The sequence below is a fragment of the Bos indicus x Bos taurus genome, chromosome 5 (assembly GCF_003369695.1).
Source record: "Bos indicus x Bos taurus breed Angus x Brahman F1 hybrid chromosome 5, Bos_hybrid_MaternalHap_v2.0, whole genome shotgun sequence".
Lineage (NCBI taxonomy): Eukaryota > Metazoa > Chordata > Mammalia > Artiodactyla > Bovidae > Bos > Bos indicus x Bos taurus.
Genome location: NC_040080.1, coordinates 23,020,315 through 23,047,609, shown reverse-complemented (window position 1 = coordinate 23,047,609; position 27,295 = coordinate 23,020,315). Strand labels below are relative to the sequence as shown.

The 27,295-nt window shown below is 43.2% G+C and overlaps 1 protein-coding gene across 2 annotated transcripts in view; it reads left to right on the top strand.

Moving 5' to 3' along the window:
* The first annotated feature begins 290 nt into the window (after positions 1-290).
* The window catches only part of GPR19 (G protein-coupled receptor 19), a 37,066-nt gene continuing 10,061 nt past the window's right edge, over positions 291-27,295 (top strand). Inside the window, exons 1-4 of one of the 2 annotated variants that reach the window (XM_027541376.1) lie at positions 291-722; positions 1,280-1,819; positions 12,286-12,442; positions 14,870-15,025. The gene's annotated coding sequence lies outside the window, so the exon portion shown is untranslated. The remainder of the gene's footprint in view (positions 723-1,279; positions 1,820-12,285; positions 12,443-14,869; positions 15,026-27,295) is intronic. The other variant, XM_027541375.1, reaches the window with a different exon arrangement.

Genomic DNA, 27,295 nt, shown 5'->3' with positions numbered 1-27,295 from the left:
ATACTTCTGACTTTTGTTTCTGAGGAACTTGTGGGGCCTTCGAGGCGTCGCAAGAAGCCCTTCCTAGAAGGGAAAACAGCCGCTGGCGTGTTGCCTATTTCTAGCCTCGTTTGTTCTCGCCGTGGAGTCTTCATATTTTTAACTTGATTACAACATTAAATCACTGCACCTGGTGGAGGGGAGAGGGGAAAAGCCTCACAACACCATTAAAAAAACGCTACTCTCCGGTCTGGCTCAAACATCGCGAGATTTGCCTGCGCGAACAGCAACCCCCGCCGCCCACAACTGTGTGCGGTTGCGCGTGCGCCTGACTTTTTTTTTTTTTCTTTTAAGCGCGAAAACGTTTTGAAACTTTTTGGTAAATAACAGTCAAGCTAGTTAGGCTTGAGAGGTTGAGAAAGGTCGGAGGATAATTCACGTTGACGCGATGGATTCAAGCACACAACACTAGATTCTTCGAGATTTTGCAGCAACTACTCCACATGCTTGTACGGTCGTCCCTCTTTTCCTTACTGTGTGTCTGCTGTGAATTCTCTGAGAATTCAGCGAATCGAGTAGTAAAGGCGTGGACATGGAAGGGCCGTTCAGGCTTTAAAACCAGAGTGATGGGCTTTATGTATTTGGAAAGATAACCCTGGGAGCGACAGAAGGAATACATTTTTAAGGACCGTGAAAACAAAATTTTTTTTTCCCCTGGAGACCAAGAGGGATTGTGAAGTAAGGTAATACTGAGGGAAGGAGAAGATGGGAAATAGAAGCGGTGAAGAAAGGCAGTAACTACACAGACCAGTGGAGAGGGGAAATTAGGAAAACAGGGCTCTTGGTAGTAGTGTTCCCCAACACTATTTTTTTTTTTTTTTGCACCAGGCACTAGTTTTGTGGAAGACAGTTATTCCACGGTGGGTGGGGGACAGGGGATAGTTTCAGGATGAGTCAAAGTCATTACCTTTATTGTGAACTTTATTTCTATCATGATGGCATCAGCTTCACCTGAGATCATCCGGCATTAGATCCCGAAGGTTGGGAACTCCTGCAGTAGAGAACGTTTCCCATCAGACAGTGTGAAGATGTTCGTGTTTGTAAACAGAAAGACAGAAATGCTCCCATATTTAGTTCCTCTTGAGTACGGTAGAAACTGGGGAGTCCCTAAGTGAGCGGGACAAGGAGGATTCTAAAAGCCAGAGTCCTGAGCAAGGGCTGAGGTTGGGATGAGGAAGTAGAGGAGTCAGGAATTCTGGAAGCATCTTAAACTGACTAACCTGACCTCTTTCTCTCTCAGGATACGTGGGACACCTGCACGAGCATTCAGTTTCTTCCTGCAGTGTCTGAAGGTGCTGATGCTGCTGCTGCTAAGTCGCTTCAGTCGTGTCCGACTCTGTGCAACCCCATGGACTGCAGCCTACCAGGCTTCTCCGTCCATGGGATTCTCCAGGCAAGAACACTGGAGTGGGTTGCCATTTCCTTCTCCAGTGATAAAGTATGAAGTGAGTGAAGTGAAGTGAAGGTACTACCCACACCTGAAGTGTCCTCGTCCTGTGGGTCCCTTCAGCCACACCTCAGGCAGGATGCAGTGTGGACTTCATGGAGTGGAGTGGTGGAACTGAGCTATCAAGACACCAGCTTGTTACAAAAATACATACTTTCTGCTTTTAGCCTCCCAGAGTCATTTGGTATGAGAGTCCATTTTGATATTGGCAGCAATCTCTAGTCAACTTTTGATTTTGAATATATTTTGATTTTTTATGGACTGTCTGGAGTACAAGGCAGAGGAACGATGCAATACGTGATTTTAGTCGACCAGCAAAGGAATTGCTTGTAGGTAAGCAATATAGCTTCATCTGTAAGGAAAACTCAGGATCCAGGTATCAATCAATAGAATGGAAATGCTTCATTAAGAAAGGTCCAGTCCTGGTAGTCCCCTATTAAGAAGTTCTCCCTAGAGCAAATTCACTTCATTTTGGCAGCCTACAGTATAGCCTAAGAAATGGCAACCCCCTCCAGTATTGTTGCCTGGAGAATTCCATGGACAAAGGAGCCTGGCAGACAAAGAGACATGACTGAGCAATTAACACTAGGGTAACCTAGTAACTGGGCCACGTGTGTGTCATTCATGAAAATGTTCCAGAAAAAAAAAAAAATCCACACATGCAATAGAATAGGGTTTCTGCATTGATGCCTTCGTATTTTGGTTTTAGGGAGTGGGATCATTCAACTGTAGGAGGTGTGATCTCTCAGTACGGTGTCACAGAAAGGGTATAGAATTGAGAATCAGACCTGGAGTTTGATGCTAAGGTATGACAGTCTCTCTGTGTGGCCTCTCTGAGCCTCGGGTTTCCTCTGTGTCAAATTAGAATAGTAGTGTCTTCTTCATAGGATGACTGTAAAGATGAAACAAGATATTGTTGACAACTGCATGAGTTACTAGCATAACTTATAGTGTATATTTAATAAATAAGAGTGTCTGCCTTGAGCTTCTCACCATTTATGCCTGCCATCTCCTCACCAAAATGTGCATGCTCAGTGTAGCATCTGTATTCAGAGAACCTTAGGCTAGATTCTTTACCTTGCCTGCACATTAGAATCATCTGGGGAGCTTTAGAAATTCCTAGTGCCCAGGCTTCACCTTGGACAATTCAATCAGAATCTCTGGAATTGGAACCCAGATATCAGTATTTTGTTAAAGCTCCTCATTTTGCTGCCAAGGTTGAGAACCACTGCTCTGACTACACAAGTGGTGTTGTCGGTACTTTCAAATGAGAATAATGAGAATCGAAGCTGTTTTTGTAGCCTTTCAGTGGGTAGAGAATCACTTGGACAGGGCGGGATGGCATGTGTGGGTCACGAATTTGAATTTCTAAGAGAAAGGGTACTTTCTTGTAGGTTTCTAGGGATATAAGTAATTCAGAAGTTGAAACCACCTTACTACTGCTGTTATCGATGCCAGGATATTGTGGTTATTGGCAGGCTCGGCAGTGGAGAGTTCATGGAATTAAAAAAAAATACACACTAAGATGTCCATCATTTCCTCTGTCAGCTGCTTCCTCCCTTTCCTTGTCCTTCCTCTTTATAATATCTGCCAAATCTGTTAGAGCGTGTTGAGGGAGAAGCACAAGAACTCTGCTGCATCCCAGTGCCTCCAGCTGATTTGATCTACTTTATATCTGACTTTGTTGTTGTTTAGTCGCGCAGTCGTGTCTGACTGACTCTTTGCAACCCCATGAGCTATAGCACGCCAGGCTTCCCTGTCCTTCACTATTTCCTGGAGTTTGTTCATACTCATGTCCATTGAGTCAGTGATGCCATCCAACCATCTCATCCTCCATCGCCGCCTTCTTCTTCCCTCAGTCTTTCCCAGCATCAGGGTCTTTTTCCAGTGAGTCGGCTCTTTGCATCAGGTGGCCAAAGTATTGGAGCTTCAGCATCAGTCCTTCCAATGGATGTTCAAGGTTGATTTCCTTTACGATTAACTGGTTTTATCTCCTTGGTCTCCTTGAGCTGAGTCGAACTGACTGCCTCCTAAGAATTTGGATCAGAATATTGAGAGACTGGGTCATATGTTTTCTCCCCAGCTTTATGGAAGTATGACTGACAAATAAAAGTTGTGTATCTTTAAGGTATACAATGTGATGTGATATATGTACATTGTGATGTGCATTGTGATGACCACAGTCAAGCTAAATAATACCCCATCTCACATAGTTACCATTTTTGCATGTAACACTTGAAATCTCTCAGTAAACTTCAAGTATACACTGTTATTAACTGTAGTCAACATGCTGTATGTATATAAGGTCTCAAAAACTTGTTTATCTTATAATTGAAACTTTGTACCCTTGACCAGTATCTCTCTCCCTGTAGCGAAATCCCGCAGCCCTGTAACCACTATTCTACTCACTGTTACTATGAATTTAACTTTTTTAGTTTCCACATATGAATGAGATCATGCAGTATCTGTCTTCCTGTGTCTGGCTTATTTCACTTAATGTAAGGTTCATCCATGTTGTCACAAATGGCAGGATTTTCTTTTTTAAGGTTGAATAATACTCCAGTGTGTGTGGGTGTGAGGGGGTGGTATTTGTATATCACATTTCCTTTACTCATTCATCTGTCAACAGACACATTGTTTCCACATATCTTGGCTATTGTGAATGATGCTTCTATGAACATGGGAATGCAGACATCTCTTCTAGACAGTGATTTTATTTCCTTTAGGTATATACCCAAAAGTGGACTTGGAAAGGTATCTAGTAGTAAAGAATCTGCCTGCCAACACAGGAGATATCGGTTTGATCCCTGGGTTAGGAAGATCCCCTGGGGGAGGCCATGGCAGCCCACTTCAGTATTCTTTCCTGGAAAATTCCATAGACAAAGGAGCCTGAGGGGTTCTAGTTCATGGAGCTACAAAGAGTCGGACACGACTGAGCTACTAGACAACAACAGTATACCCAGAAGTAGCCTTGCTGCATCATATTGTAGTTCTGTTTTGAGACTGGTTCATTTAGATAGAAGCATTGAATTTGTAAGGTCATGTAACTTGCAGAGAGCTGAGCCCACTATTTGTGCATCAGTAATCGGAACAAGCTGATTGCAAAAGAGAAGCAGGTGAAGGCTGCCAATTAAGAGAGAGAAAATGGGAGAGAATAGGTCTTGTAGCCTCAAGAGATGGAGAAGGCGATGGCACCCCACTCCAGTACTCTTGCCTGGAAAATCCCATGGGCGGAGGAGCGTGGTAGGCTGCAGTCCATGGGGTCGTGAAGAGTCGGACATGACTGAGCGACTTCCTTTCACTTTTCACTTTCATGCACTGGAGAAGGAAATGGCAACCCACTCCAGTATTCTTGCCTGGAGAATCCCAGGGATGGGGGAGCCTGGTGGGCTGCCGTCTGTGGGGTTGCACAGAGTCAGACATGACTGAAGTGACTTAGCAGCAGCAGCCTCAAGAGAGAAAGAGATGGAGTCGGTGGCTATCTCAGCTCTGACAGCTTTCTGTCCCTTACTTCAGTCCCATTTTTGGTCTCACTGCCACTTCCTGTTCTTGAGTTCCCTGCAGTTCTTCTTCAGAATCTTTATAATAAATCCACCTCCACCCCAGTGGCTTTCTTTTTTCCCCTTAGATAGCTCTCTAACGTGGCTAGTTGTGTTCTCCCTTTCCTCCTGCCCTTGGGATTAATAAAACCACAGTTTACCACAACAGGAACACACACATATGCAGCAGGGACACTTACTTAACTCACTACTGCTCAAATATGTCAAGAAAAAGTAGTTCTCTTCGTTGTTTTCTAGAGTTTTCATGTGGGTAGGTTATCTGTTATTGCATAACAAAATTCCCCCAAACTTAGGAACTTAATAATAAGCATTATCTTATCATTTTTGTGGGTGAGGAATTTGGGAACAGTTTAACCAGGTAGTTCTGACCTGGGATCTCACAAAGTTGCAGTCAGGATGTTGTCTGTGACTTCCCTAGTGGTACAGTGGATAAGAATCCACCTGCCAATGCAGGGGACGTGAGTTCAATCCCTGGTCCAGGAAGATTTCACAACGTAGAATACGTGCATGCTCAGTCACTTCAGTCGTGTCCAACTCTCTGTGACCCCATGGACTATGACCAGCCAGCTTCCTCTGTCCATGGGATTCTCCAGGCAAGAGTACTGGAGTGGGTTGCCATTGCCTTCTCCACTGCAACGTAGAGTAACTAAGCCTGTATGCCTCAACTACTACTGAAGCCCACACACCCTAGAGCCTGTGCTCTGCATAAGAGAAGCCACCGCGAAGAGAAGCCTTTGCATTACAACTGGAAATGAGCCCTCCCTTGCTGCAACTAGGGAAAGCCCATGCGCAGCAGTGAAGACCCAGCAGAACAACAACAGAAGATGTCCTGTGGACTGCAGTCACTTGACTAGGGCTGGAGGATCTGATATCGGGGTGGCTCACTGCCCTGTTGCTAGTTGGTGCTGGTTGGTGAGAGGCCTCAGTTTTCCATGAGTGGACCTCTTTACAGCATTAGTGTCCTAATGACACGGTGGCTGACTTCCCCAAGAATGAGTAATCCAATAGGGAGAGAGCCAGGCAGAAACTGTCCTTGCGATGATCTAGCCACAGGAACTACAGAGAATCACTTCTCCCACATCATTTTAACTGGAAACGGGTTGTAAGGATGGCCCATGTTCAAGAGAAATATTATTAGGTGTCATCATTTGAAGGGAGGCATATCAAAGAATTTGTGGACACATTTTAAAGCCACCCCAACTGTTTGATTACAGAAAAACCAACTAAGTGTCCAGTTCAGTCTCAAATATAGTTCAATCAATTTCATTATTTAAGTGGTTCCTTTAAGTAGCATAAGTCTTTTTTGGATAAAAATGTGTCCTATTTCACAATGTTTCCCAAGGAGGTCCTGACATCTCTGACGATAACGTCCATTTGTATGAAGGGTGGGGAGGGTAACAGATACATCCTTGTGGACTCATGAGTAAGGGGTATTCCCTGGCTTCATTCTGGACCTAGTGTGTGCACTGGCAGGGTTCTCGCATGATGCCCCTTGCTGGCCTGATCACTGGGGAACCTGCTGGCCTGTGATGCTGAAGCCTGGATCTCACGAATTCATGGCCCATTTTTGGCTTCAGGCAAATCTCCCAGGGAGGAACAGCCTCTCCCCTTTAGAGACTGCTTCTCCTTGGCTCTTGCTATCGAGTCACTTCACCTGACCACAGCAGGCCCTATGGCTGTTAGTTCAGCATCCATGCTTCAAAGGAACAGGAAACGCTTGGGATGGTCAGCTGCTCTGTATGCCTGTGTACACTGTAGAAAATTTGCCATTGGCCCAAATGGCCGTGCGAAGTTCAGGATGAGGTGTGAGGGGCCTTGGCAGCTGTCTCCAGAGGGGAGCAAAAGCAGAGATCTTTTGCCCTGAGTGCTCCTCTCAACCTGGAGGTAACTTACTGTGGTATGCAGAGTTGGGACACCTATAGATATTCACCCTAGTACTCAGACCCTGTGAATATGTTACCTTCCAGGGTAAAAGGGACTTTGTAGATATGACTAAGATAAGGCCTTGAGAGAGGAGATTATCCTGGATTATCTCGTGGATCCAACCTAGTGACTTTCCAATCTGAGGTCGAAGTCACAGGGAGTGACTCTGGAATGGCTAAAGTTACCATTACTCTGTGACTGGAGTAATAGTTAAAGAGATACAAGATGGTTGGTTTTGAAGATGGAGTAAGGGAATTACAAGCCAAAGGATGGAAACAGATTCTCTCTCTGTAGTCTCCAGAAGAGAACACAGCCTTGCTGTCACCATAATCTGAGCCCTAAGACCCATGTTGGATTTCTGACCTACAATACCATAAGACAATAGATTTGTGTTTTTTGAAGCCATTGTTTGCAGTAATTTGAAAGAGTCACCAAGAGAAAATGAATACTCTCATATCCTTCTTTGGTCTAGAAGGAGTCAGGTCCAGTGACTGGCTGCTTTATTCTCCTTTATCTCTTTGTCTCTGAACCTGAGATCTAGAGGGAAAGACTCTTACTCTCTGTGTGGCGTGTCCTTGTCCACCACAGAGCAGAATTTATTACTTTCCATTTTCATTCAGACGACAGAGTTGAAAGTACAGTACAGTAAACACCCACAGACTCCTCAGCTAGATTCGCCTGTTGTTACTTTCCCTTTCTGATTTTTTATGTACGTGTTTTTTCTTGTTTAACCACATGTGGGTAACTTGAATTCATCTTGACCTTTCATCCTTAACTTCTTCAACGTCTCCTAAGAATAAGAAAATCCACCGGTTAACTACAATTCCTTTCTCACACCTAATAGAAATAATGATTTCATGACACCATCTAATACAAATCACAAGACAAATTTCCCCAACTGTCCCCAAAATATTTTAGAGCTACTTTATATATTTATATATATATATAAACTATTTATATATTTTAACTATGTATTTTAACTCTCCCTCCTCAGTCAGCATCTCATCAAATTATGTGCTTTGCAATTGGTTTTCTTTAGTCTCTTTAATCTGTCAAAGCTCACCCTTCTTATTTTAAAACAATGACCTTCTGCTAAGTCCAGACTAGTTCTTTTGCAGAATATTCTATATTCTCAATTTGGTTGATTTTTTTCTTATAATGTCTTTGATTTGTTTTTCCAACTACTACTTTCCCCACCCCTCTCCCCTCCCTGAGAGGCACACTGTATAGAGGTTTGATTATATTCAGATAAATGTTTTTAGAAAGAACATTAGTAATGTTGGGTAGGTTACATTGCTTTACATTAGGCACTAATTTCAGGGCGTCCCGTTTTAAGTGTGCTCAGTCACGTCCGACTCTGTGCACCTGTGGACTGTGACCCACCATTGCTAGTGATGCTAAATTTGGTCACTTGGTTAAGACGATGACCCCCTCTCCCAGTCTCACCATTGAAAGTTTATAAATAATCTACAAACAACCTATTCCCAACAACTTTTCATCTCATAGTTTGAATATCTGTTGTGGTCCTTGCCTGAATCATTTATTACAGGGGGCCTGCAAAAATGGTGTTCAAAATATTATATTCTGCATTTATTAGCTGGCATTCTTTTGTAAATAGAGCTTTCCTTTAAGAGAACTTGTTTTAATGAATCTCTCAGTGGACAATTGGATAGTGGTTTGCTTTCAGCTTTGTTTAAAGTAGTTGGAGAGCTCTTGTTTTTTAAAAGGATGTGTTAACTCAAGTTAACTAATATCTCAATAGCATCCTCAGTGTTTCCAGTTGTTTCCTTGCTTGGCTCCCAGGGGCTTTTTAAAATCCAAGCAATTCACCATGGTAGGATTTGAGGTAAGGTGGGTGAGAGGTTCACCAGTCTGTGGTAAAAGGGAAGAAAAACTTCTAGATGGGAATCAAGAACCAGCATGATATTTCGACTGCAGCAGTTCACAGGAAGATCAGTTTGTGGAAGTTAAGGATCTAAAAATTATTACCCATAGAACTGGCTACAGACTCTGGGACCCTTTGGAAAATGTTTGCCTGCCCCAGTCTGAAGGCCTATTCTATGGTACCAGACAATCTGAGCAAAGTCTTCTATATTTGGTTGATGACAAATAAAGGAATTTTGAGAATGGCTTTCAAAACAGTAGCTTGGATTTCAAGCCTATTGTCTTGCTGTACACTCCTGTTTTAAATTTTGGAAGCTGAATATTTATTCCTTCTTTTTTTCCCATCACTTTGGTAACTCTGAAGAGTGCCACATTCTCTATCCCCAAGGCCAACTGATTCCCCAGGCAGGCAGAGGAGAAAAAAAAAATCACGTAAGTTATTTTCAAAATATGACCCCAGTTACACAAATATTACGGATTTGTGGGATTTTATGGGTTTGGATGGAAGACAACTGTTTTTTCAAAAAGGCTGGGAATAAGTTTGGTGATTATAAATATATTTTTAATAGAATTAGTATATTACATAGCATTTTATAGTATTAATATTTCAGATTATGATTCCTTATGAAATAATTTTTATTATTTTATCATTAAGCTATGATGTACATGTGCGGTCATTCTAAAAAGAATGAATAATTTGGTCTTTTTTTGCTCTCAAATGATTTAAAGCGGTCTTTCTGATTTCTTTTGTCAAAGGCCTATAGTACTGAATCACATCAGTCATATTAAATTAATAAGTTATTTTAAATGAATCCATTATTTATGATATAGAATAGTATAGTGTACCTGCTCTGGGGTCAGACTAAATAGTCCCAAGTCCTAGCTCCTATGCTAACTAGTGGTATGATTGTGGGCATATTACTTCTCCCTAAGTTTCCTTGCCTGTAAAGCAGGAATGTTAATAACAGTACCTGTCTTATGGTTGGATGTGCTCAGTTGTGTCCAACTGTTTGCGACCCCATGGATTGTAGCCCGTCAGGCTCCTCTGTCCATGGGGATTCTCCAGGCAAGAATACTAGAGTGGGTTGCCATGCCCTCCTCCAGGGGATCTTCTTGACCGAGGGATCCAACCCAGGTCTCCTGCACTGCAGGTGGAATCTTTACCGTCTGAGCCACCATAATTTGCTGAGAAACATAATACATCACACCCCACTCCTGATATTTTTTTTTTACCAGTGTGATGAATGTTTTATTAAAAATACAATAATTTCTTTTACCAAGTCAGGCTAAACCTCCAAGGAGTCTATTCAATAAATGAGAAAAATACAGTTAAGTTTTTCTCTGGTTGGATAGGAGGGTTAAATGAGATCATGGCTCATGATAAATAATTAGCTGGTTCTGTTGTTGCTGTTATTATTATTCTTATTATTCACTAAGAAAAGAGAGATGATATTAAGTCACCATCTGACTAACTCTTTTAAGAATTTCTTCAAATACATGTCCAACTTTCCTGATAAACTAATTTTCTGAAAGGGGCCAGTGTTAGAATTAACAGAGTTGAATTTCTCTGAGCCTTACATGGAAAAACTAGAATTAACTTGATTCTTATCCTAGAATAAAAGAAGTAAACATGTCTTAAGCTGTGGACATTAGGCCAGGAAAGAGCTTCAATTTCATGGAATTATACTGGAGCTTCTCTATGCTACCTCTTTTCTTAACAGAATTTGCATTACTGCACATTGAAAGTCAGTATTTCTACCTGAACCCCCCCATAGAAATACAGTATTCAGAATTGCTATGCTTAGAATTCTGAGTTAGAAATAAACAGGTTATGTGTATGCCTAAAGAGACAAATGTATAGATTCAGTTCCTAACTTGGGATAGTCCAAATGTTATACAAGGGATTGACCTTATTATTCAAATTGTTCTTTATTTAAAATAATCCAGCAAGTCACATTAAACAACATTTATCTTTTCTCCTGTAAACTCATAAAGCATTCACAATTGTTCCTAGTTCAGGTGTAGGTCTAGTGTATCTCCCACTTAAGACTAGATAAATGGCCTCACAAAAGCCAGAAGCCGCAATCCAAGAAGTATGTTTCCTGTGTTCTTCCACCCCCCCACCCCCTCACCCCAACCCTGCTTTCTGATGGCACACCACAGTCGTTCTGTGAAGCTGGCATTTTCATTGTGTTGCACCTAAATAGATTTTTAAGGAAAGAAGCAGTGAAGGATGGAGGGAGTCACCATCACAGTGTCCATACTAATTCCTAGAATCCTTTCAAGATTTAGGGTCAGCAACAATTCAGTAAAGGAGGGGCCCATTAGGTAAATTTGGCTCTGAAAATGCTCATTGAAAGTCCTCCTCTGCAATTCAGTTCTGTTCCCTCTTCCTTTCTTTAGTCAGCAGGGTCCCATGGTGACTGGTTCTGAACGCAGTCATCCCCTTCAGTGGTTACCTAGCACCATGGCAACCGGGACGTCAGCAAAGCAGGAAAGACCCTGCACAAAACAGCTCCTACCAGACTCGCTCTCTGCCTCTTAACTCAGCCCTGCCTGAGGCCTAGGGATGGGGCTAAAGACATCTGAACATGCACACTCAAGAAACCTACATATTTCTGTGGTTGTGTCTGTGAGCATAGATATATGGGCATATGGTAAACTGTGTAATGAGAATTTCCTCTCCACCTCCAAAACACGGAGCATGTTTAAAGGGTGTGGATGGATGGTGGGATGGGGGTGGGAAGGTAGACATTTGATGATATGTAAAAATTATATTTGTGTTTATAAATAACAGTAAGTTGACATTAGAGGAAGTTGGAGTCCTACTTATATATGGCAAGGTGTATATTTAGACACAGAACCTCAGGGAAATATTTTTTAAATGGTTTTATTTACTCGAGAGTGAAATAGACAAATGAGCGCTGAGGGGGTATAATGCTGTCCGTGGTGCTGAACACTTGATTTTTGTCAGATATGCCAAGGTGGCTCCGGAGGGAACTTAGGGAACACCTTGCCAATTTAAAGTACAGACAACAAGGAAGAAAGGGAGGGCTTGGGGAGAAAGCATCCTTTCCTTCCCTTCCAAGCAATTCTGCATGTCCAGGATAAAATGTTCAGATGAGAAATAAAAAAGAAAGTGGAGAAGGCTAGAGGTTTGGATGGTTGAATCTTCCCCTTTTCATATGGAGATTTTTGGTTAGAGCCAATCAGGTCGGAGATTTCTGCCTCTGTGCTCCTGAAAGGAAAAGTGAGGGGGAAGGGAGAGAGAAGCTGGCCACATTCTCCTCATGAGCCACATGATCCATTTCCCATGTGACACATTCCAGAGCCCAGGAAAGGAGAAGGGAGGGGCACCAGGAGAGTGGGGCTGGGGGCGGGAAGATGGTTTAACAGTCAACCCTGCACGGCGTCATCTTGTCTTCCTACCAGGAAGCAGGCTGTGAGCCAAGGGGAAGGCAGAGGACAGATATGACTGTGTTTCCAAGCTTCTGTGGTGGTTTATGGCATCCTCCAAACTCCTCTGCAAGGGCTGATCCTGACCAAGACGACCCAAGGAGACCGTCTCTGAAATCAAGTCCAGATGAAGGTATGTGCTAGAGACCCCGCGGTTTCGTGGCTGAAATTTGGCTCAGAGGATATGATACCTTCTGTTTTCCAGGCCATTCAGAGATTTTGTCTTGGCTTACATGCTGGTTAAGGGCTTTTGATTTGTCACAGGTCCAGAAAAGATGCCTAGGTAGTTCTGTAAAATGCATAATTCACCACAGTAACTGCCTATTGAAGAAAAATGAGATGGACATTGTATACAGTGATAATGAATAAAACAAAGCACTCCCTGCTGAAACAGATTTTTTTTTTCTTTGAATCCTGGAAAGAGGGAAAAAATAATATTACTGACACTAGCCAGATTTCATATTGTCACTACAATCAAATCCTGCTTCATGCTTTTCAGCTGCTTATTCTGTGTCCATGTTCACAAAGGTAATTGGCTGTGGCTGAGGGAGCCTGAGTGGGCTAGCATGCTGTTTCTTTGTGCTGTGTGATCGTCTTCCTTCTCATGTCCCTGATACCAGGATTGCTTGTGATTGTTTTCAGCTTTCTGTTAGGGATGGTAGGCTGTCCACCCAATCTCGTATCTTTCAGAATAGCTACCAAGAAGGCTCCCAGGAAGTTCTCAAAGGAATCTTCCAGAGTTATAGGCTAAAAGAATCTGCCATGCACTCAAATCTTGATCCTTTTGGTTATTTCTACCCAGCACAAAGAGAGGAACTAGCAAATTTACATTTTATTTTGTCTTTATTTAACAAATACTTATAAAGTTCTTGCTATGTGTAAGGCATCATTCTAAGCACACTCAGTTATTTAATCTGTATAATAACCTTCTGTGGGAGTTATTATTAGTACCCACATTTTGGAGATGAAGAAACTAAGGCACAGAGAAGTTAAGGAACTTTCCCAAGGTCACACAGCTATCAAATAGGAGAAATGGGGTTTAGACTGAAAAAACTTGACATCAGAGTCCATGCTGTTAATCACTGAACTATGTTGCTTCCCTGCTTCCATTATTTTAAATGATGTCAACAGTTGATTTGGCTACAAATTGTGTTCAGCTGACACTACTAGAACATTTAATTGGCTTGCCTGGCTAAAACAGATCCCCAGTGCAGTCTGTATTTAATTTTGAATTATCCCACTAGTCACATTCTGTACCCCCAAATAACTCAGTAAGTAATTGCCTGTTCTTCTCTTCCCTTGTGCTGTATAGATATGTGGTAGTAAAACACTGTGTTGCTATGGTGACCAAATGATATCTAAAAGGAAAAAAGAAATCTAAAATTACATCATGGTTGATTTTTTTTTTTTTTTAATCAAACCCAGAAACATTCTTCCATCCTCAGGACCTAGTAACAAGACCAGCCTAACCATATTATCTTTAACAGTACTTACCTGGTTTTCAAAATAAAATAAATAAATTAAAAACTTATAAAATTATAAACATAAACTATGTTTTATCAAACTGACTAGAGTTATTGCTTTAAAATAACATTATCATACTTTAAAATAGGGAATAGACCTCTCTTTTACAAATTATCTTAGGTTTTATGGGAAAAAGAGGGATTTTTTAAATTTCTGGTTTACGTCCTCTTGGTCTTTGTCATTTCTCTTCTGGCCCCTGACAAGAAAAGATGACATCTCATTCTTATATGCTGTGGGAAAACTTACAGAAGTTACTGGATGGGTCAAAGATACAGAGAGAAAGAAAAGGGGGGAAGGAATTCAAAATTTCTGAAATTCCTTACGGTATAAGGTGTTTCCCTTCAGGCTTTCACTGAAAAACGCTTTGAGAGGAGGGTGTCTCCCTGACACCTTGAATTTTATTGAACTTTAGTTCTTAGATTAAGCCTTTGATCCTTGCTGAAATCTACATTTCCCTGGAACAAGTACACTTAAGACTATCATAGGCATCTGAAGTCAGCTTCTGGACAGAAGGGACCCACTTCTTCCATCTCTGGATTTCTAGCACTTAGCACCTAGCTTGTTTATAGTATCATCTCAATATGCACTTGTGAATGGAGAATGGGAAGACTGAAGACTCTGACAGCATTCTGGGGTCCCATATCTATTTTGTTTTGCATGCTTTTATGGGGAAGGGTATTAAGGAGGTTAAAGTGTAGTAGGAGAGAACTTGGCAACAGTTAAAGTTATGTCTGAAATTTACATATGCTAGTCAGACCAACCTTGGAGCAGACTAGAGTTCAAGAAAGATCCATAAATTTTTTTCCTGGTGATTACCAAGCCCCCTGACATTTTATTTATATTTAGAATGTAGTTCTCCTGATACTTGTATTTGCATCTAGGTGGAGGCACCCTGAACAGTCTCATTTTCCTCTGATGTTTTTTTGGCCTGGCATCATTGAGATAGTTCACCTTGGGCCAAGAGAGAATGCCTTGAGAAGATCAGTTCCTGCCCCAGGCCGTCCTGTCCTAACCAACCATCCCTCCCATTCCCTAGGACATTGCATCAAGATCCCATCCCACTGGACTACAGGACTCCTCCCTAGAGAACCATGGGATCTTCAGAGTCAGAATGGATTGAGCCAGATTGCCGTTTCCATACTGTGGTGACTAGGAGCTGAGTACAAGAGATTGTCTCGGAGTATCTTTAAAGGTTGCTTGGGATTTGAATTTAAGTTATCAGGTTAATAACTAGGCTTAAAATAGTTACCCCTCCTGGTAGCATAAACAAATATAACCCGTTCTATTCTTTTTCCCGGCTTTGCTAGTGGCTCAGTGGCAAAGAATCTGCCTTCCAATGCAGAAGCCACAAGTTCAATCCCTGGGTTGGGGAGACCCCTGAAGAAGGAACTGCAACCCAAGCCAGTATTCTTGCCTGGGAAATCCCATGGACAGAGGAGCCTGGCAGGCTACCGTCCATTGGGTCGCAAAAGAGTCAGACATGACTTAGGACTAAACTACAATTCTTTTTCCATCTGATTAAGGATCGTTAAGAACATGAAGAGTGGGGTTTGTGGATAAGGTGTGTGTCCTTTAATCCTGTCTACTCATCCTCCCAGCCTTCAGTGTGGCCTGGAGTGAATGAGTTGTGGAAGAGAAACAGCCCTGCTGGAAACACTGTGCAGCTGGGCCGGTGCTGCTTGCCCACTGCACGGTTGCTGGCCTCCTCAGATGAGCAGGGCTGTGCGCACAAGAGGCTTGGATCTAGAAGCCTCTCTGGGTTTCCACTCATCCCTCTCAAATCTAAAAGGGGACAGTCCTCTCAACCAGCTGAACAGGAGAGAAAGTGGAGAGGCTCCCCTGGAGGAGAGACCTTGCCAAGAACACTTTCAGCTTGGAGGCTGGAGATGAAAGAAGAAATACGAAGAGGAATAGTAAGGGTTCGTGAAGCTTGTGAAAGTGACACCTGGGTCCTGCCTTTCCCTCACAGTAACTTCCGGCTGTTAGTCTGCCCTGCCCACCAGATTATCAGATCCTTTCCTAGGATGTGTATGTGGGGAGGTAGAAGGAATAGAGACAAGGATCAGTGTATGGGTGCAATTTCTCCTCTGAGTCCAGACAAACAGTGGGTTGAGATGAGAGGACAGTTTAAAAACCAAAAGGGCAGTCACCATCATGAATATATTTCCCTGTTTGTAGCATCATTTTTCCTGGGCCCAACTTGGAAAGCGCTCATCTCTCAGAGCCTGTCATTCAGTATATTTCCAAGGCACTGAATGACTGTCATGTTTAATCTTGATGGAAGCTATCTGATATGCGTTACTAGACCCAATTTCTGATCAGGAAGCTGAAGCTCAGGATAACTAATTTGCCCAAAGCCACACACAGCAAATAAAGCCAGCATCTGAATCCAGGTCTTTCTGGTTCCACTATGTCCCAAAGGAAAATTCTTTCCTCTAGAGTAATAATAAATACAATTCTAGAAAATTTGGAAAATATAAAGACATATAAAAGAATAATGAAAATAAAAATCAGTTGTGGTCTGGCCACCTAGAAACAACTTATTTTTAATTTTTGGTGTTTTTCTTCTCAGTCTTTTTCAATGCATATAGTGATAACAAAAGTAAACATTTGTTAAGCTCTGGCTTTGTTCTGGACATTGTTCTTAGCTCCTTTTTGTGTCATTTTTTTCTCACAATAAATCAATAAAGTGCAGAGACTGTTACTGTTCTAATTTCACTGGTCAAGACAATAAGCACGTAGATGTTAAGTAACTTACACAAGTCACAGGTGATTTGAAACCCAGGCAGGTTGGCTTGAGAACAAGGTTTCTCAGCCTCAGCACCATTGGCATCTTGGATCAGACAGTTCTGTGTTGGGAATGGAGCATTTGTCCTCTTTACTGTAGTATGTTTAGCAGCATCCCTGGCCTCTACCTACGAGATATCAACACTTTCCTCCCTGAGTTGTGAAAATCAAGAGCATCCCAGTATTGCCAAATGTCCCCTGGTAGGCAAAATGACCTCTGGACCACTAGTCTAAGAGCCTGTGCTTTGAACCATGTATGGTGGTTGAGATAACATAGCCTCTTCATATTTTAAATGTGTTTCGAGTATTTTCTTCTACATGTCAAGAAAGAAATACACCTTTGAATTTGGATACAGGCTATGAAACCCGCCTGGGATGTCAGTGGCTTTAAAGAGCATAGGTAGGAAATTAGTTACTTCCAGAAAAATGCTCATTAGTGGACTTTTGTCACAGGTTTATCTTATCCCACCATTTCCCAGTGTGGAGAATGTGTTTCTCTCATTACTTTTTCCATGGTTCTGTGCACCTTTAGCCTTCAGGAATTGGGATTTCAAGCGTACACTTATGGTATAGCAGGGCAATGCTTATCAACCAAAGTGTCAAAATACGTCCCAAACAAAGGGTGTCTGTTGCAAATAATTTCTAGCTCAATAAAATACCAAAGTTTGCTGGTTATTCATTTTTTAAAAAAATTATTATAATAAATTTAAGGATGTCAACATAATTTTTTTTTTTTTTCTACCTGACTACATGACTTCTTGGCTTGAAGACTGTGGTCTGAGTGCCAAGTGCTGCATGTAATTCTGGATGTGTCTGTAGGAGTGCATCACATGTATGGACTCAATGTCACACCTGCCTCCGAAGAGGAAGTTGAAAATTGCTGGTATTGGTGATTTCGGTCAGTCATTGCTTATATGCAGAGAGGGTTAAAATAAGCACTGAGAAGTGATAGCAGTAGCATTTTAACTGATAAAATGTCTAAAAATATATGGCACTAAGATATGTTATTAACCATGTGAAACACATGCAAATACGTGTTCAACCATATTTTTAATCACATCTGACCACAAACGTAGTTGCATAATTTGTCCATGAAAAATACATGTGCTGCACATTCAAATCTAGCTTCTCCATGAGCTTGAGGGTAGCTTTCTTGGAAAACCATGATTGAGGACAGTGGTGCAAAATTTACCCAGAGTGTTGATGTGAACTTGATGTGAGACAGCATGTAAATGCTTCTGAAAGAGAAGTTTTTGGTAACTCACTATTCAGTGCTTATACTCAGTTCTTAATGAATCCTTCACCTGCTTTTCAAAAGGCTGTAGATCGCATCCACTGTTCAGCTCTTTGCTTTGAGTGTCATGAATCTGGTCTTTGCCTCCCCACATCTCTCCTATTTCAGTCTCATGACTAAAGATGTTGGTACTGAAATCAGAGATTGGAAATGAAATTGAACATTTCTCTCCCAAACTTGAATTCAACGAGCACACAGCAGCTGTTCAAAAAATGTTTGTTGTAATAAGCTGAGTTTACTGAAGTGCAAATTCCTTGGCCAAATTATTTTCTTCAAAACTTGAAAGATCCCATTCTAGGAAGAGAGGTGGAAAAATTGGTAGAGGACAGTCAGGGTTTCTAGCAAATATTTCTCCTCCCCAAGAAGTCTGGTGTTACCCAGGATGGGAAGCAAACACAGGTGGCAGGTTTTCTTAGACCAGACCACTTCTGGTGAGGAATCTTCTCTAGGAGATTGTTGGCACATCCAGGGTAACTACTGGAGAAGGCAATGGCACCCCACTCCAGTACTCTTGCCTGGAAAATCCCATGGACGGAGGAGCCTGATAGGCTGCAGTCCATGGGGTTGCTAAGAGTCGGACACGACTGAGCGACTTCACTTTCACTTTTCACTTTCGTGCATTGGAGAAGGAAATGGCAACCCACTCCAGTGTTCTTGCCTGGAGGATCCCAGGGACGGGGGAGCCCGGTGGGCTGCCATCTATGGGGTCGCACAGAGTTGGACACGACTGAAGCGACTTAGCAGCAGCAGCAGCAGGGTAACTACTGAGGAGGGCTAGGCTGACCCCTCAGTACAATTCATCTCTCCTTTGGAGACCGAGACTAGTGACCTTGGACTGGACCCCAGCATCCCTTAACAGATTCCCTTTCCTCCCATCAGAGTGCACTTTCAGGAGGCGCTCTCCACCAGCTGAGAGTGGTGGCTTATAAGTTAAATGAATGCGTGTTGCTCGTTATGATGTCTGCCTGTCAGTTTTAGTTCATACAGCGAACATGACCTTAGAAATTATCTGGACCAACTCATTTTTGTTGCAGACATGGAAACAGAGATTCAGGGAGATTAATTTACTTGAGGTCCGTACACTGATATAAAAATAAGACCTGGGTCTCTTAATTTGCTGTTCAGTGCTTATAATCAGAATTATAGCTTGGGTTTCTCGGCCTACAGTCTAACATTAAAGGTGAAGTAGAAAGTACTACGTTCTTTAAGATTTGGAGAGTTTCTGATATCCTAGATACTGGTAGGGTAGTGGAAGGTGATAGAATGGCTGGTATGAGTTTCATTGTTCACACTCAGTTTTGTAGCAAATTGGTATTGAATGTTTCTGTTGCTGCTGTCACAAACGAACACAAACTTGGCCAACACAATTGCAGCCATTGATTATGTAACAGTTCTGCAGATCAGAAGTCTGGGTGGGCTTGGCCGGTTTCTCCGCTTAGAGTCTCACAGAGTTTCAAGGTGTTGACAGGACAGCACTCTTTGTAGAGGCTCCAGGGCTGATTCCCCTTCCAAGCTCCTATCTGTGGTTGGTAGAATCCCGTGCCTTATCCTTGTAGGACTAAGGGCACGTTTCCTTGATGGCTGTCAGTTGGGGGCCACCCGTAGCTCCCCAAGGCTTCCCCCTGGTTCTTGCATGTGGGTCCCTCCACCTCAGAGCCAGAGCAGCATATCAGTTCCTTCTCACTCTTAGAATCTGTCTCTGGCTTCTATTGTAGCTCTCTGCTATCAGCCGAGAAAGTTCTATCTCTGAAAGGGCTCATTAGTTTGGGCCCCCCTGGCTAATTCAAGATCATCTTCCCATTTTAAATTGCATAACCTTGATTGTATATGTAGAGTCCCTTTGCTATTTAGTGTAACATTCACAGAGGTGGAAGTATGGACGTCTTGGTGGGGGGGGGGGTGGCATTCTGCCTGCTATACACGTCGTCTGAGTGTGTGCTAAGTCGCGTCAGTCGTTTCCAACTCTGTGTGACCCTGTGGACTGTACATGTTAGTTCCTTTAAATAATGGCAAGGCTCCATCCTACCAGGACAATGGGAAAGTTGGTGCCAAACATTAGTAGGATTCTCATCCTCTTTCTAGGACTCGGGGCTCTTACACACTACAAAAAGATAGGGTGGCCCCTCTAGGCTTGGATCCCCTCTGATTATAGCAGAGATGTATTTATGGCCTGAACTGGTGTGTGTGCTTGAAGGCTGGTGAAGCTGCTGGATCAGTATAGCCCCCTGCCCTACCCCTGACCTGGAGCAGTGGCCTCTTTTCCAGCTGGGGAACTCCATTCCTTGAACCCACCTCCCTAACTGCAAACCTCCATCACCATCTGTCCCTTACCTGGAGCACAGTGAGGAAGTGAGGCAAGGGTCCCAGGCCTGCCTTTTCTTTTTAATTGCTTTATTTACATGCCATAAAATTCATTTGTTTTAAGGGTACAATTCAGTGATTTTTGTTAACATTTACAGAGTTGTACAACCATCACATAATCCAATTTCACCTTTTCATCATCCTCAAAAGATCCCTTGTGCCCATCCAGGACTCCCCTTTGCAGGACTCCAGGGGGCACAGCCACACTCCTGTTTCAGAGGTCCTAGTTTCTCCCTCCTCCCCTGTACAGAACTGCAGAAATTCCACCCCCTCCCCCGCCAACCAGAGAACCCAGCATCCAGAAAACAAAAGCCAAGGAAACAGGCTTGTCTCAGGCCTGGTGAGAAACTCTCCTCTAAGAGAAAAGAGTGCTTAGCCCTGGGTTCATTCTCAGCAGAGGACAGGAAAAAAGTCCAAGCAAGGAGCACAGTGCGTGCACATCAGTATCTCAATGACTTAACCTCTCTCTATACCAGGCAGTGAGGTCTTCCGGTTGCACTTCCCAGTGGGCAGCCACTGGGAGCAGTGACCTTCAGAGGGGTGTCAGACCTCTCTCCTCCCTGATTCCTTACCTCTCTTTGCTTGTAGAGTACCTGATGGGCACATACTGGGGAGTAGGGAGGGAGAACGGGGAGCCCCTCTGTGGTACCAGAGTGAAAGGAGGTACCCAGAAGTACTCTGCCCCTCCAGGCCCCGCTTACTCCTTTCTGTCTTCCCTGCCCCCATGTGATGGGGCAAAGAATTCTGAGTCACCTTAAGAACAACAGCCTGTCACAAGAGCAGTCCTAAGGCTAGGCCCCAAGGAGCCTGAAACATTGTTCCGGATCTGAAAGGAAGCTGGGGATCCAGTGGTGACTGGATTTCCTTGGCCTGTGTACTGTCTGCAGCAGGAGTCCTGGCGAGTCTACTGCAGAGGACCCTGGCCTCTGTCCCTGCTTCTCCTGCCTCCATGACTTCCCCAGTCTCGAAGCCCAAGAAAGGGGCCTCCTGCCAAGCTCTTACAATAGCTCTTTTCTTTCATACAACTTTTAACAACTTACTGTCTTTTTGGGGGGTTGTGCTAGGTTTTCGTTGCTGTCTTTCTCTAGTCTTGGAGAGTGGGGGCTACTCTCTGGTTGGGGTGCGCGGGCTTCTCGTTGCAGTGGTTTCTCTTGTTGGGGAGCACGGGCTTTAGGGAGTGCGGGCTTCAATAGATCTAGTGCGTGGGCTCAGTAGTTATGGTGCACGAGCTTAGCTACCTCGAGGCATGTGAGATCTTCCCGTGCACGCGTGGTAAGTCGCTGCAGTCATGTCCGACTCTTGGCAATCCTATGGACTATAATCTGCCAGGCTCCTCTGTCCATGGGATTCTTCAGGCAAGGATACTGGAGTGTGTTGCTGTGCCCTCCTCCAGGGGATCTCCCCGACCCAGGGATCGAACCTGAGTCTCTTATGTCTCCTGCATTGGCAGATGGATTCTTAACCACTAGACCACCAGGGAAGCCCACAACTTACTGTCTTTATTTGTGCTTATTTCTTACTCTTCTCTCCACCCCTCCACAACTAGGCTATGACCTTCATGAGGGTAGGGACGCAGTTTTGTTTGCCATTGTATATCCAGTTCTTAGTACATTCTGGCGCATTGTATGATCTTACAATATGTTTATGGAACGATGAATGAATTAATAAAAATGGGCAAAGAATCTGAAGAGACATTTCTCTAAACTTATATGTCCAGGTGCCACCTGGATAGCTCTGCTTGAATATCCAATAGGAATTTAATTCAGCCAAAATAGAATTGCTGATTTCCAGTTCCCCAAACTTTTTCTTTCTTCGTCTCAGATCCTAAACTTAAGAATCATCTCCATCCCCTACCCCGTCACACATCAGCAAATCTTGGTGGCTCTTTCTCCAATATGTTTTCATTATCCATCTACTTTTTTCCACTTACACTGCTACTGCCCTGGTCATCATGTACCTAGGTAATTGTAAGAGCCTCTTAACTGTTCTCTCCTCTTCTACTCTGAACTACCCACACAGCAACTAAAGTTGGATTTTTAAAACACAAATCCAGTAATACTCATATTCGTCCATTGCTTAAAGCCTGCAGTGGATTTCACTGCAATAAGAATAACACCTGTGCCCTACAGTGCTATATGTGACCTAATCCCTGCCCATTTTCTTTCTTGAGCTATGTGAAGCACATAGCTCAGTTGGTAAATCATCTGCCTGCAATGTAGGAGACCTGGGTTCGATTCCTGGGTGGGGAAGATCCCCTGGAGAAGGAAATGGCAACCCACTACAGTATTCTTGTCTGGAGAATCCCACGGACAGAGGAGCCTGACAGGCTACAGTCCATGGGATTGCAAGAGTTGGACATGACTTAGAGACTAAACCACCACCACCACCACCATTTTCTTCCACATTCATATACTCCAGCCTCACAACAAGCTTGTTCTGCCCCAGGACCTTTGGACTCATTCTTCCTTCTGCCTAGAATGTGTTCTGATTTCCACATGGCTGGCTTCCTGTAAATGGGATTTAGCTCTAGTATCATTTCAGAGAATCCTTCTCTGATGACTATCTGAAATAAGATCCTGCATTTAGAGGCAAATAACAGAAAACTAGAGTCCCTTGGACTGCAAGGAGATCCAACCAGTCCATCCTAAAGGAGATCAGTCCTGGGTGTTCATTGGAAGGACTGATTTTGAAGCTGAAACTCCAATATTTTGGCCACCTGACGCAAAGAGCTGACTCATTTGAAAAGACTGATGCCAGGAAAGATTGAAGGCAGGAGGAAAAGAGGACGACAGAGGATGAGATGGTTAGATGGCATCACCGACTTAATGGACATGAGTTTGGGTAAACTCTAGGAGTTGGTAATGGACAGGGAGGCCTGGCGTGCTGCGATTCATGGGGTCGCAAAGAGTCGGACACGACCAAGCTGCTGAACTGAACTGAACAGAAAACTCAAAAGGGCTTAAGACCTCAAGGACTACTTAATAAGTAGTCTGGAGGCAGGTGTTCTGGCAGCTCCGTAATGTCAGAGCACTGTGTGGTATCTTTGAGAGTCTTAGGACGTCCCTTAACCTCATAAGATACCACCAATTGCACTGATATCATTATGTGACAGTTTACAAAGGCAGAAAGTGAGGGATAGCCAGGCTCATAAGAAAGAACACTCCCGACATGCCCTTTTCCTTTTATTAAGAAAGATTTTTTTCGCGAGCCTCCCAGCACCCTACAAGGAGGCTTTCTCTTGTCTCAATGGCCAGAGGAGATGATGTTGATATGACCACCCCTAGCTACAAGGGTTGGTAGAAGGTGATTATCTTTCCTTGTCAGCCTCTGGAGACAAGGAAGGCAGGGGAGGTGTTGGGAATGGCCACTGGGTGACCAGCCAACCACCCACTTGCCATCCCTTTCCTGCCCATTCTGGACCTTCATTCTGCTTTGTTTTTTCCCATGGCACTAACCATTTATTAATTGTGTACTTTTTCTTATTTAGCTATGTAATATTATTTCTCCCACTAGAGGAGAGCTCTAGTTTACCTCTGTATCTCCAGCAATTAGCCCAATCCTGGCTTCTCCTAGATGATAAAAAATATCAGATAACATGTGATTGAGGACTGCTGTGTATATATCCTGTCATAACAAAGTGGTCATTTCGTAGGGTGAAGTTTATTGCTGTTTGTTTCTTTCGCATTTTATCTGACCACAGACTTTGTGAGAACGGTAGAGAGACAGAAGTGTTATTCAGGCTTCCACATAGATCCGTACTAAGTGGCAGCTGGGGTGGGAAATACTGGATCGTGTCATTTATACATTCCCCCAAAGAGGAGCCGGTACGGCCTAACATTTCCTCCTGCAGCTAGGTCTACAGAGAGTCTGGGGAGGATTGCCCCTGTCATCAACGTAAACCTCCGTGTGGGTGAAGCCTGGGCTCCTTTCTGTTGGACTTCTGTGGGTCATGTATCTCTCCAGTGCCAGCCATACCCACACAAAACTGTCAAGTCGATGGCGTTTATCTTCTTCAGCTTCAACCTTTCAGCCTCCACCCATCCCTTCCCACAATGTGACACCCCACCTTCATTCTCTCCAGATCCTGACTGTTGCTTGTGGCGTTGGCTTTCTGGCATCTCTTCTGTTTTCATTTTCACTAAGATCATAGCTCTCCAAGATAGAAAGGGTCTCAGATATCACCACTGTTATACTGATAATATGTTTTAAAATTTACTCTTTCAGAAGCATTTACATTTTAAGTGGCCCTTTGGTGCTCACTTAGCAGCATGTATACTAAAATGGGACTTTGACCCTAAAAGAAGGTTGCTCTAATGGTGAGAGAAGCAGAGGGCATAGAAGCCCTCCTGATTTCTGGAAATCACACCAAGAATGCTGACTCTGTTTATTTCTAATATTTTCAAATTTATGTGAAAAACAAAAAAAAAAGGTAAAGGTAATGAAAGAAGAATCGTGGTGGTGGTGGTTTAGTTGCTAAGCCATATCTGACTCTTGTAACCCCATGAACTGTAGCCCACCAGGCTCCTCTGTCCATGGGATTTTCCAGGTAAGAATACTGGAGTGGGTTGCCACTTCCTTCTCCAAAAGAAGAATATAGTTCCTTAACTCTAGATATCTAGAATTTCTCACCAGCAGTGTCATTATTTTGGGATATTTTGTGATGTTGTGTGTGTGCTTAGTCGCCCAGTCGTATCCGACTCTTTGCAACCCCATGGACTGTAGCCCACCAGGCTCCTCTGTCCCGGGGATTCTCCAAGCAAGAATACTGGAGTGGGTTGCCATGCCCTTCTCCAGGGGATCTTGCCAACCCAGGAATCAAACCCAGGTCTCCTGCATTTGTGATGTTAGAAGAGGCTTTTTTGAAAACTCTTTCCTGTTCAAAAAAAATCATGTTCTCCTTGAAAGCAGAACAGATATTCAAAAGAGAAAATGTGCCACATCTGATCTCAGGAAACTGCTTGATCTCAGTTGGGAAATAGATTGAAAAGCTCAGACCTGAAAATATTATGGAGAAATACTTGTATATATTATAGAACCAGAAGAAAGAGAGAGGGGCATTAGGGAAAATTTCAAGCTTATAAGTCACAATGCCAGGAGTCTCAGATGGTGGAGAAGAAACTTAATTTTCACTGGAATTATGAGGTTCTTTTGCAATTATTCAGAATTATCTAAAGGAAATAATTTAAGCAGGATAGTGTCTGTATGCTTTTGAGAAAGACACAGTCAATCTAGTTAGATTATCAATACATATTTTGGTTCAGGGTATAGGAAAAAGTTTCATCTGGCAAAAAGAAAGTGAAGTCACTCAGTCGTGTCCAACTCTTTGTGACCCTGTGGACTATAGCCTACCAGGCTCCTCTGTCCATAGGATTCTCCAGGCAAGAATACTGGAGTGGGTTGTACATTTCCTTCTCCAGGGGATCTTCCCGATCCAGGGATCAAACCCAGATCTCCCACATTGCAGGCAGATGCTTTACCCTCTGAGCCACCAGGGAAGCCCTCATCTGGCAAATATGTCACACACACACACACACACACACACACACACACACACACACCCCCAACAGTAAAGAAACTTGGAGAAAGATTATGTTTGTTTATTTGGACCTCAGTGACTTTCCCCTTAAAAGCAGTGTTGTCAATGATGAGGTATTCAGGCCCTTGACAAAAGCCATTCATCCTTAACAATCCTAAATTATATGACCAATGTTAGTAATATGACTCTAGGGTGTGATGTGTGCTGTGGTTACTAAAATTTGCTTGTCATATGGCTTAGAAGACTTTTATGGGCTAACAGTAGTGCTAATATTTTCAGCACTTGCTATGTGTCAGATACCAAGCTAGGTGTGTTTTAGAACTATCGTAGGATAACACTTACTGAGGGTGTCGTACCAGACAGATTGACTTGTAATAACTCATTTAACTCCTGAGCATATACTATCTCATTTAATCCTCATAATAATCAAATGAAATAGGGACTAATTATCCTCATTTTCTGGGCTTCCCAGGTGGCACAGTGGTAAAGAATCCACTGGCCAGTGCAGGAAATCCAAGAGATGCAGGTTCAATCCCTGGGTTGGGAAGATCCCCTGGAGTAGGAAATGGCAACCCACTCCAGTATTCTTGCCTGGAAAATTCCATTGACAGAAAACTGGTGGGCTACAGCCCATGGGATCACAAAAACACGACCGAACAGATTCTCATTTTACAGATGAGAACACTGGAATCAAGAGGGTTAGATAACTTGTTTGGGTCACACAACTAGATAACGAGTGACAGAGATAGTGCTCCTACTTCAGTCTGCTTTAAAGCCTATACAGATAACCACTTGGCAATAACCCTATACTGTGAGCTGAAAAAGAAGTGTGTCTCAGCAGATTATGTTCTAGGTGTGTATGTTTGTCAGATTTAGGTAATAAAAAGATAGGATGGGACATAGTTAGGTTAAAAAATTATGTTATTTATCTGAAATTCATGCTTAACTGGGCTTCCTGTGTTTCATCTGGCAACCCTGTCTGTGTGGCACATTATGAGAACATGTCTTGTCTCTTTCTGGTTTTCCTGTTCCCCCACCACAGTCATACTGGTAGCTACCTGGGCCTTACGTAGTTCTATAAAGTGCTTAGCTCAGTGTCCACACCAGAGCCATAGCTCAGAGCCAGGAAGCAAGATAGGAACTCAGGAAGCTTCCAAAGAACCTGTGTGACCTCCTTAGCCATTTGTAAAGTCAGGGATGTGTGTGAGTTCAAGACTTTTGGATAGGTTGGTCTGTGAACTGCCCTACTGGAAGTGGTGGGCTGGTAACTACTGGCTCTGCAGGGAAAGAGCCTATTTGTGGTGTTTGTCAGTCTCATGGTGCGACTGTTCCTACCTTGGCTGATTCATGATGGCAACATGATGTCATTGAACTTGGAATTGGGAAGGAATGTGCTCTGAGGAGCCCCATGCAAGCTAGTCCCAGCCCATCTCTGTTCCAGTCTTATTTCATATGTAGGCAAATCAAGCCTACAAAACAGTGAA